The sequence below is a fragment of the Pinus tabuliformis genome, chromosome Q, assembly GCF_031772625.1.
Source record: "Pinus tabuliformis cultivar Carrire ecotype Pingquan chromosome Q, CPIR1, whole genome shotgun sequence".
NCBI lineage: Eukaryota > Viridiplantae > Streptophyta > Pinopsida > Pinales > Pinaceae > Pinus > Pinus tabuliformis.
The window spans coordinates 1,345,105,421-1,345,115,268 of record NC_142296.1 but is presented as its reverse complement, the minus strand read 5'-3'; positions in this window follow the sequence as shown (position 1 = coordinate 1,345,115,268).

Below are 9,848 nucleotides of genomic sequence, written 5' to 3'. Positions count from 1 at the left end.
CCAACTCGTAGACCCGTAGTGCAATATGACCCTAAGCCTGACTTCTAAGGGGCTAGGTCGGTAGGTGCGGGAGTTAAAGCCCAACCCTCGGCCTTATACGTCCATATGGCAAATTTCGGTCCTAAGGCATTACAGGACAAAATAATGGTCTGACAAAATGCACCCAAGGAGGGCGAATTTGTCACTCGGTTAGCGATTTCAGGTCGGAATTGTAGGATTGTAAGTTAGAAGGGAAAAATTGTAGGGTGGTTAACAATCAAGTTCATGGATGAGCTTGTAGCTCATAACATTTTGAGTTTTTCACCAATTGGAGCTCAAAAAGAGGCTACCTAAGGGTTTTTGGATGTTCTAATTCCATTGGTGACCTCTGTTTTATGTTTTGGGCACCTCCAGATGGAATTTTGCAGGTTGGAGGCTAAGGGGTGTATGGATCAAGCAAGTATTGGTAGCATTTTATGAGGGTGTTGAGCATGAGGAAGACCTTGTAGGGGTTTCTTCACCATCATAATTCATTTGCAGTGGTTGATACTTGCAAGGTTCAACTCTTGGACATTTTTCTTTCTATGTCAAGTTGAGAGAAGCTTGGATTATGTCCTTATTTTTACATGTATGCACATTTTCATATGAGGTCTAGGGTCTTTGTAGAAGACTCCTTGTATTGTTGTAGTTTACATGGTGATTGCAAGTTGTCACATTGTTTTTATGTGAGAGTTCTCTGCAGGAGAACATTTCCCTGAAAGGGAAATAACCACATGGTAATAAACATACTTTATGTACTTCGTTTTTACGCTGAAATATGAGTGGTCTAATCATGTTGACAAACCTCGAGGTGTAGCCCAAGAGGGGTGAACTCCGTCATCAAACCTTGTGTTGCTCTTCTCTATGTCTACATGAATTATATGTGTTATGTTCATTATGATTAAATTGCACATGAGAACTAATTCATGCTTGAAGGGGCACTAAATAAACATGTAGCTTATGAAGACCCATTTTCATGCTTACAAAGTGTCAACACGGTCCTAGTAGTTTTTGTTTCATTTGATTTTGGAAAAATTGGCAGAAATCACCTATTCCACTTTCAGATCAGTTTGGTATCGGAGCATAGGTTGACCAAGTTGCAAGATAGTCAGCAAAAAGAGTATCCAAGAGATTTAGGAGCAAATTTTGGCTCTTCGGATGGATAACATAGAGTTGAGAAGGATGTTGGAGATAGCTAAAGAGGAGAAGAGGCACATGCACTTTGTGTTGCAGCAAGTGCTTGATGAGAAAGTTGCAGAAAGTGCTACTCCTGCACCAACAAAAGAGACCTCTAAGATGAAGCCAATATGTGCTCATGGTTCAAATAGTGGTTTTGGACCATATGTAGAAGATGATGCATGTGAGTTTTGCAAGCATCTCCAAGAAGCACACCCTATGGCAGTGGACAAGAGTGGATGGTTAGATTCATCTACAAGTTGGCTATCATTGTCATCATCAAAAGAAGAAAGGATGCATGAAAAGTTTAAAGAGGTAATTAGTATCTCAAGTAGTACTCCTTCCATTCATTTGCATAATAACACTTTTGCAGCATTTGAGTAGCATACCAAGGGTATAGGTATGAGGTTGCTTTCTAAGATGGGATATGAAGGTGGAGGTATTGGAAAAAATGTTAAAGGAATTACCAATCCAATTATGGTTGAGGAAAGACCAAAGTATCAAGGATTGGGATATAACGAAAGGGAGTTTGGAGAATGCTCCAAAAGGCTTGAGATACATCAAACATTTGAGCATGAGATGTCATCACCTTGTAACAACTGTCAAAGTTGCAACTCTAGAGACATGTATAACTCTCAAGAGTGTTTTCCAATGCATGGAAATTTTGAATACTTGTGGAATCAATACCCTTGTACATTTTGTGATGCTTATGACCATTGTGTAGTTGTGTGCGAGCAACACATAGTAATGGTTAAAATAATGAATGAAATTCTAGGCATCAAACATAACGACTTTCTTTTGCATGAGAGAGCTTCTATGTCTGCAAACAAGAAGAAGTTTTTCTGCACTCATTGCAAAGTGCATGGACATGGCACTGAACGATGTTGGAAGTTGCATCCAGAGCTTCGTTCAAGGAAAGGTAAGGAAATTATGTTGCATAATGCAAGAGGTAGCAAAGAGGACTCTCCACAATCCTAAACGACCTTCAAAACAAGATGGTGCAAGAAGAGAACCCAAAAGCCTAGGAGAGGCAAGATTTGGGTAGACTTGTTGTAAATATGTTTTGTAAATACTTGTTGTCATTACATATTTAGGTACTTTTGTAAAGTGAACATCAATGTCACTATGTTCAACAACTAGATGTTTTCGTTGATGCATGTAATGGCTTTTTATAAGTCCACATGTTCAAGGACTTTTTAGTGAATGCGCAAAGTTTTTTGTTCAAGTTTGTCTACAAGTTGTCACATGTTCACTGATACAAGTATTCAAGATGAAACTTGTGTTAATCAAATCTTTGTTTTCAAGATTGTATAAGATGATTGTGCTTGTAGGCAAGGCCAATGTTGTCAATTGAAAATTTTGCAATTCAGATTGAGTTTTTGGGTATTTTTGAGTTGCAACCTCTTTATATGAACTAGGGAAGTAAACTTTTGGAGTCCAAAAGTTTCTAGTGGGGAGGAGTGATCAAGTGATCAAATTTATGCTCTAAAATTAAAGTGCCCAAAACTTGTTGCAACCAGTGCCAAATCGAAGTGTCCTTCATTCTGAATCCAATGATGTTCATTTCACCTCAATCCGAAACCGGGAGCTCAAGTTATAGCCCGTTGACCGTTTTCCCATACAGGTAAAAAATGGAAAATTTTGGGTTTTGACTATGTTTTTTGGTTTTTGAGGACCAGTGGCAGACTACCACTTGGCCTCTCTCCATCGGTCAAAGTTGTGTAGATTTTCCATTGGTGGATGGTGTGTATTGGGTGGACCAATCGCAGGGAGCCACTTGGGCCAATGGGAGGCAACCATGTGGCCTCCCCACACAGGCTAAAAATAATGTATGGGTCGAACAACCACCCCATGGGAGTCGAACTCGTGACCTCCCACCAAACAACTACAGGTCTAACCATTACACCGCACTATGTTACTCGACATATATGATGCAAAAGGCATATAATAAGTTTATGTATCTTCATATGGGGGGAGGGGCCAGGGCTAAGCCATAGCCCTTGACCACAACCCACACCACAGGACTGGAATGGGGAGCCAAGGACTATGTCTTAGCCCCGACCTGAGGTCCTAGCACCAACAACCAACAACCATCGGATCATGTTTCATTCCCCAACGCAAACAGATCATAGGGCGGACGTAAGGGCTTTAGCCCAAGGTCACAACCACTATCATATGCCCGCAACGAAGGTTAGCAAAGGTGTCATCCAGGAGCCGCTAAGGGAAGGCCTCAGCCCAGGTTGTATGACCCTCCACATGACCCTACGTGCAGGGGGGCCAGGCCCAGGTCTCGTGGACTGCATGTGACCTCGGCGATAGAAGAAAAGCGCTCTAATGGGTAGGGAGGGAGTTAAGGCCCAACCCATGGACCTATGGTGCAATAGGACCCTAAGCCCGACTTCTAAGGGATTAGGTCGACGGGGATGGGCGTTAAGGCCCAGTCCTCGACCTTATGTGTCCATATGGCCACAAATTTCGATCCCAATATATTAGAGAACAATTTAATGGTCTGACAAAATGCACCTGAGGAGGGTGAATTTGTCACTCAGTTAGCTATTTTCAGGGTGTAATTGTGGGATCGTTAGCCAGAAGGGTGAAATTGTAGGATGGTTAACAGTCAAGTTCATGGATGAGCTTATACCTCGTAATTTTTTAAGTTTTTCACCAATTGGAGCTCACAAAGAAGCTACCCGGGGGTTTTTGGATGTTTTGAATCCATTGGTGACCTATGTTTTATGTTTTGAGCAAATATAGATGGCCTTTTTATAGGTTGGAGGCTAAGGGGAGTAGGGGTTTCTTCACCATCAAATTCATTTGTAGCAGTCGATACTTGCAAGGTTCAACTCTTGGACATTTTTCTATGTATTTCAAGTTGAGGGAAGCTTGGATTATGTCCTTCTTTTTCCATGTATGCTCATTTTTAGATGTGGTCTAGGCTCTTTGTGGAATATTCCTTGTATTGCTATAGTTTACATGGTGATTGCAGGTTGTCATGTTGTTTTTATGTGAGAGTTCTCTGCAGGAGAAAATTTCCTTGAAAGGGAAATAGCCACATGGTCATCAACATACTTTATGTACTTCATTTTTACACTGAAATATGAGTGGTCTAGTCATATTGATAGACATGATGATGTAGCCCAGGAGGGGTGAACTCCATCATCAAACCTTGTGTTGTTCTTCTTTATGCCTACATGAATTATATGTGTTATGTTCATTATGATTAACTTGCACATGAGAACTAATTCATGCTTGAAGGGACACTAAACAAACATGTTGCTTATGAAGACCCATTTTCATGCTTGCAAAGTGTCAACACGGTCCTAGTAGTTTTTGTTTCATTTGATTTTGGGAAAAGAGGCAGAAATCACCTATTCCGCTTTCAGATCAATTAGATATTAAACCCATAAAAGAGGAAATTAATAAACTAATTGTACTCGACCATAAGTGCCACGAAAGAGCCTTACACCTTATAATTGCTGGTATAGAAGAACAAAACAATGAAGACACATTAGAAATAGTCAAAGAACAATTAAAAACAAAATCTCAAATTCAAACAATTTATCTCACAAAAGCAATAAGGGTGGGAAAGATACTTGAGCATAACACAGACTAATCTACGTCATTGTCAGTTGTAATGATCATACATTGGATATACTCAGGAAATCCCCAAGCCTAAAAGGAACAAGAATCTTTATAAATGAAGATCTCATTCCAGAATACCAATTTGAGCTTAGGAAATAAATCCAAAAGGTCAAGGAGGCAAGAAAAGAAGGGAAATGGGAAATAATTAGGAATAGGAAAGCTATTATTAGAGATAGAGTCCCAAACACAAGTGATAGATAGTGATCCGGGTCCGGGTGTGACAAAGGACCCTTCCAAGACCTTTTACTTTCGTGATGTGTTAAATTGCATTTTTAAAAGAACATAAATGAATACATTTGCATGTTGTAAAGAAGAGGAACACGACATTCGTCAACACATGAAAACATAAGTTGTTGATAACAGAGTTCGTCCAGGAGGGACTGCGTCTCCGAGCCCCTGTGTCAAGATGGTGTAGGCTACTGCATTAAGTGTTATAAATAGTGATGATGTACATAAGGGGTGACGTCGCTATCATACAAGGAAAATGCCCTCACGCAGGAGTGGCTCCAAGAGATGTTCCACTATAGGAACTCTCAGTCAAAAGGAGTCCTATCAGTATGACATAAACTCATGCATGATGATAATGAGCATCCCGCCAATTTGGCATAAAATGGATCTCAATGCAAACATACATGGCGACACATGAGTATCCCAGCAACATAAAATAAAGGGATCTCAAATAAAGCATGACGAATCATGACAACAAGTACATCACACAGATGATTCTGCATCACATCAAGCAGAAATCATGAAAACGAGTAAGAAACAAGATCCCACATCAAACATCAAACAATGATCTGCACAGCACAATGCATAGCAAAAGTACACGAACACACTGCATATACCTCACATCCTAGGGCCATCTAAAGACAATGATGTCAAACTGCTGAAGTTGTTCGTATCATCGATCTCACGATGTCGAATCTCATGGAATGGTTGCTCGCACATGAACGCCGACACCTGCACTCCACTTAGAAAAGTGGCCGAAAAATAGAATGAGAAAATGGAAAATCTGAATGCACCATCAAATTTGTGGCATCGAATAGTGCAAAATCGATTGTTAAATTTCTGAATTCTGAGAAAGTGAGAATTTGGGGCTCAAGGAATCTTTTAGGTTCCCCCTAGATTCCTCAAAGATTCCCTCCTCCAGGTCCTCTGCAAATCGACTGCTTAGATTAGGAAACTGACTGCACCATCGGGTTCGTGTCGCTAAGAGGTGTAAGATCGACATAAAGTTTGTCCAATTTGGACATTGCAAAAATTTCACCCTCCTGGAAATTTCGCTCAATCATGGTTCCACCTGCAATAAATTAATTAAAAAAATCGTCTCAGTTTCCATGCCCGCCCCTGGTTCCTCCATGCTGCCTGGGCGCATTGTGCAAATGAGGTTTATATCAATTATGTGGCGGATTAACCAATGAGTTGGTTGTGGCACATTGGTAAGTGAGGCAATTTGTTGAGGAGGGGTTGGGTGGTCAAACCCCGCCCCTCCCATTTTAATATATTATGGTTTTTTTTTTTAAACTACAAACATTATTGTTGGGGGGTCGGGTCCGCATTGGGCGGCCTACCCCCATAACCTCCATAATGCTGGCGTATTAATTGGTACGAGGGCGCATGTTTTGGAACGACTGTCGTAATTAAGTTTTGGGTTGTTGATTTATATGTGGTACATGGTTCATGGGTTGGGCCGCCCATGGTGCGAGCCGGCCATGTGGCCGAGCGGGTTGATTCCCGCTGGCCCATTACTATCTACTACATATGGTAAGGGTGTGAGGTGGTGGCGATGGTGGCCCACCACCTCCTTTATTTATTTTTTTGGTTTTATATACAAGAATGTAATTTTGAAAATTCTCGAACATTGGCCGAAGGAGTCTTTTTAACAAGGCGACAATTTCATCTAGAATCCGGCCAGAGTTGGCCGGATTCTGTCCGCTGGAAAAATTCTAAATTGTGTCTCCATTAACCTGCCTAGTCAGCAAAAGTCAACCAAAACTTTGACTGCCTCTATCTTCCTCATCCGGACTCAGATTGACGAACCGTTTGCACCACCGCGATCACGACAACGAGATCTTTAATATGAACCTAGTTCAAGAATAATCCAAACACTTTGATTTTTAAGCTTTCCCAAGCTCTCTTTGTCCCGTGTATGTCTCTAGAGCCACCTTGATCAAATAGATTCTTGCATCACTCCAGATCCTCTTATGGAAGTGTTGTTGTTTTCCATGGTGTAAAGGTCCTATGTTAAGTTAGATCCCAAGTGATATTGATCTTATTCTTTTAGTTTAAACTTGGGAACATGACGAATCTAGAGTGCTTCACCTTGACAGATTCACTCTTTGGTCAGCTTGGAATAAGAAATCCTCCCACAGGGGTTTTGGTGGTATAACCTGTTATATAAGGAACATTGTTTTCTCTCACATCTGATTTTATAAAATCGACCCCTTCAATCAGTACATTTAGATCGAGACTCTAATTCTACCACTAATAGGATCTTTCTTGCAATCTGTTATTTCGCTCCTATCAATTCTACATCCTATAAGAAAAACAACTTGGAAAAGAATTGTCCTTTCAATACCCTAGAAAAAGACATCTACAACCTAAGGAATGAAGGTAATATCCTTTTTCTTGGGGACTTTAATGCTAGAATTGCTACTAACCAGGCTATTATGTTAAGTAACAACTCTAACCCTGACCCCTTGTGGCTTGATGAAGATAATAACTTAGCTAATAGATTCAAGAGAAACTCTGAAGACATAATTGAGAACTTATTCAACACCGAGCTCCTCAAACTCTGTAGTTCCCAGGACCTAATCATTTGTAATGGTATGAACAAGTGGCCTCTCTTCGGCCAGATGACTTGTTTCCATGGGCTGGGTAGCAATGTTGTGGATTATGTGATTTCTAACACCCATGTCCTTAACTGTATTACAAACTTTGAGCTACTTAACGGGTACGAGCTTGAATTTGACAACATACCTCTGTCTTTATCCCTCAATCTTGTTATGCACACCACCCACATGCAGGAGACCAGTGAAAGCAAAAGACACATTCACTTTGATAGAAGTAATGTCGACCTTTTCTTAAGGGATTTAGAAAGGGACTTAGGCTCCCTGACTTATAATAACAACATTGATCAAATTTATTACCATTTTACTACTACCCTTTCCACTACCATTAACAAGTTCTCTAATGAGACTTTGTATAAGCATAAAAATAGAACTTCCAATCCTTGGTATGAAAAAGACTGTAAAATTGCCAGGAAAGCGATCAGAGATGCTCCTAATGAAATCATTAAGCTTCATAATATAAGTATATAAAAAGCTCTCATCAAGAGGAAGAATAGGTCATATATTAATAAGAGACAAGAGCATCTTCTCCACCTTTCTAAAGTTGTGCCCATAAAGTTTTGGTGGAATGTGCTTGTTCGTAAAACTAAAGATAATCATTCTATCCCCCTAGAAAATTGGGACAACTATCTTAAGAAGTTGTATGACTCTCTGGACACCATGGGCACCATCTTAAACACTCCTATTAAGGATGATATATTTTCCCTGGAAGATGTTGAGTATGGGATTAATAAGCTCGCTAATGGGAAAGCTAAAGATATTGAAGGATACCAAGCTGAGATCTTTAAAATGGGAAGATCTATCCTCATTCCTCATCTCCACAAGATTCTCAATTTGGCTACACAACATGGCTTCCTTAAGCTTTGGATGCAAAACCTTATTATGCCTATCTTTAAAAATGGGGACAAAAGCATTCCCTCTAACTACAAGACCATTATGATTAGCCACATCCTAGCCAAGTTATATGGGCTCATTTTGGAAAAGAAGCTTAGCCTTTGTTTTGAAAACCATGGTAAAAGAGATAAAGGGCAAGCTGGTTTTAGGAGACATCACTCGATTATCGATTATCTTGTTACTCTTAGGATCATTGCAGAGGAATGTCACAATAGTGAAGTCGATCTCTTCTATTTTTTTGTGGACTTTAGAAAAGCTTTCGACACTATTCCTCGAGTAAAAATCTCCGGGAGAGACTTGAAGAGATCATGGTTCCTCGTGAACTGAGGATTGTTGTGATCCACGTCTACGAGACTGTCATTGCCAAGATTAAGACCAACGAAGGGTGGTTTAAAGATATTAAATGCAATATTGGGGTTAAGCAAGGGTGTCCCATATCCCCTACCCTTTTTGGTATTTACATTGATAAGCTTGAGTGTCTAGAAACTTCAAGTTGCAAGGGCACTGAGCTTGGTGGTATAATCATTACTCTTCTTCTTTATGTTGATGATATCGTTCTTCTTGCAAAAAGCATGATGACCTAGACAAGCAGCATAAGACCCTTCATGTCTACTGCTCCAAGATGGGTATGGCAGTTAATACCGACAAGACTAAAGTCATTATCATTAAATAAAAAATACCACACATGGTAGTTTCGTCTATGATAACCATTGTTTAGAGCATGTTTCTTCTTACAAATATTTGGGTATTGACTTTCCTCATTAGCTCAACTGGAATTATAGCATCGAGAAAAGGATTATTGGAGGCTGGAAAGCTTATTATGAGCTTGAAAACAATTGTAAGTCGGTCGATCTTTGCATTTGGAGTAAAAAAAGGTTCCTCTTTGAGACTCTCATCACCCCTGTTGTCTTATACGGATGTGAAGTTTGGGGTTGCAGTATATCCAGAGAGTCGTGGAGAAAGATTGAGATGATTCAAAAGAAATTCATAACCTACAACCTAAAGATCAAGGGAAATACTCCCTATCATATCCTCTTGATCGAAGTTGGCTTGTCCCCCATTAAAAGTACGACTATGTTTAGATATCTTATGTATAAGAAGAAGCTTTACAACATGGAATCCAAGAGGCTCCCAAAAATTGCTTCTAACTTTAGTCAAAATCCCCACCTTCGCCTCAAGCGCGGGTGGCATAAGGATGCCCAGTCTTGGCTCAACCATTGGGGGATTAAGGAGGAGATCATCATGGGAAGCAAAGATAATGTCAAAGAT